Source organism: Alligator sinensis, unplaced genomic scaffold (assembly GCF_000455745.1).
Source record: "Alligator sinensis unplaced genomic scaffold, ASM45574v1 scaffold545_1, whole genome shotgun sequence".
Classification (NCBI taxonomy): Eukaryota; Metazoa; Chordata; order Crocodylia; family Alligatoridae; genus Alligator; species Alligator sinensis.
In genome coordinates this window covers 1,739,817-1,741,825 of record NW_005842209.1, presented here as the reverse complement: position 1 = coordinate 1,741,825, position 2,009 = coordinate 1,739,817, and positions in this window count along the sequence as shown.

The window sequence follows — 2,009 nt, the reverse complement described above, 5'->3', positions numbered from 1 at the left end:
CGCTGCCGGGGCCCGGCCGGTCCTGGTGCCGCTGGAGCTCCCCCCCGCTGCCGCCGCCGCTGCCGGCGCTTTTGGGGGCGCGGGGCTGGGAGAGAGGAGAAAGCTCCCGGCGATCAAGGGATGAGAGTGTCCGGGGGCCAGGTCCAGGGCACAACGCAGTCAGCCATTCAGGAAACCAGTCTTGGGAAGCGCGAACGAGGAGGGCTCGGAGATTAGACAGTTTGATTTTGTGTTGTTGTTGCTGCTCTTGTGGCCGGTCGTTTCTCTCCCTCTCTGGGTCTTTTCGGAAAAGACGAAGAATGACACAAAAAGCACTGGAGGTGACTAATTCGCAGAGGAGCCGGATTCACGGCGAAGAGTCGAGCAAAAAAAAAAAAAAAAAGAAGCAGCTGAATAATAATGACACCCGCAGAAAAAAGAGAGATCCAAAGTAGGTCGAATAAATAAATCCTCTTCTTTTTCCTCTTTCTCGCCCCTTCCTTCTGCTCCGCTCACAACACCCGGTGCCGGTTCCCAAAGCCACTGGAGATCGCCCCCCCAACAAAAGGTTCTTGTTTGATTAAATAAGAATAAGAATCATTTAAAAAAAAAAGTATTTCAGAGGCAAAAACTCATCAGGCAGAAGCAAAACCCACCCCCGAAATAAAAAAAAAATAGACCATAATGGTAAAAAAGAAAAGAAAAGAATAATAATACTGGCATGAAGAGGTGAACGCGTTCTCTCTCTCTCTCTCTGGGATTTTTTTTCCCCCCTGTCTCTCCTTTTTTTTTTTTTTTTTTTTTTTTAGTTTCACCTCTCTTCTGCAGGAATGAAGCGAAAGACACTGGGAGGAAGGGTGGAAAAAAGAAGAAAAGGAAGGAGAAGAGGGAGAGGAAGAAAAAAACAACTAATAGAATATGCAAGAAAGGAGAGAGAGAGAGAGAGAGAGAGAGAGAGAGAGGAAGAGAGAGAGGGGGAGAGAGAGAGAGAGAGAGACCCAAAAAATGAATGCGTTTAAACGGGAAGCCTAGCAGAGCAATGTTTCCGAAAGGGGGATCTGCGCGAATGTCTGTATATAGTGAACTTTGACACTACTATTGAAACTGACACGTTTCTATGGAGATCGCTGCCTTATATGGAGCTCATGTCAAGGAGCCAAGAGAGGGGCTGCTGGCAACTGATAATCAAAGGCGACTGACTGGTCAGAGCCCTGAATTGGGGGGAGAGAAAATGGGAGGCTAAGGTTAGCCAAGCCTCCTTCACTCCATTGGTTAAGAACCCCCCCCCCCTTTTTTTTTATTCTCTGCTCCCTACTGCCTGGGATGGGGAGGGGAGGGGAGGAGAGAAGGAGGGAGGGAGGGTGGGGGATTCTTCTGACAAGCACAATTTACATTGAGATCGCCCTGCGCTGCTATTTACTTTGAGACCTGATTAGTATGGGTCGCCTATGGTCACACACACGCACACACATGCACACCCCTCCGAAGGGGGTGCATTGCGATAGAGGGAAAGGGGAACGGAATTATTTTGGCTCAGTCTGAAAAGTTTGTGTGTGTGTGTGTGTGGAGGGTGTGTGTGTGTGGGGGGGGTCACGATTTATTTATTTATTTATTTATTTATTTATTACTCTTTTTCAGATGGGATGCCCGCGCCCGGCTCGCAGCGGGAACCCCCGGCCCCGGGGCTCGCGGGTTGGCAAGGGGGGCAGGCAGGAGCCCGGGGTGGACAGACGTTACTTAGAGCGGGGTAGATCCTAGTCCAACTTTGCGGCTCGCTCCCATTCAGCGCCTTGGAGCCTCTCCCTCCTTTTCTAGTTGCCATGAGGATCCACCGCCCCCAGCAGGATTCACTGGGTCCTGGAAGGGGATCAACCCCGCCCCCCCCAAAGTCCCCCTCCTAGTACCACGCTCCCCCCGCTCCCAGCCTCCCCCATCCCCCCACTTGGCAGACTGAGGTTATGTGGATGAGCCCCCCCCGCCTGCAGCGGCCCCTTGTCCCCCCCCCGCCCTTTGCACAGGCCGCGGCGGCC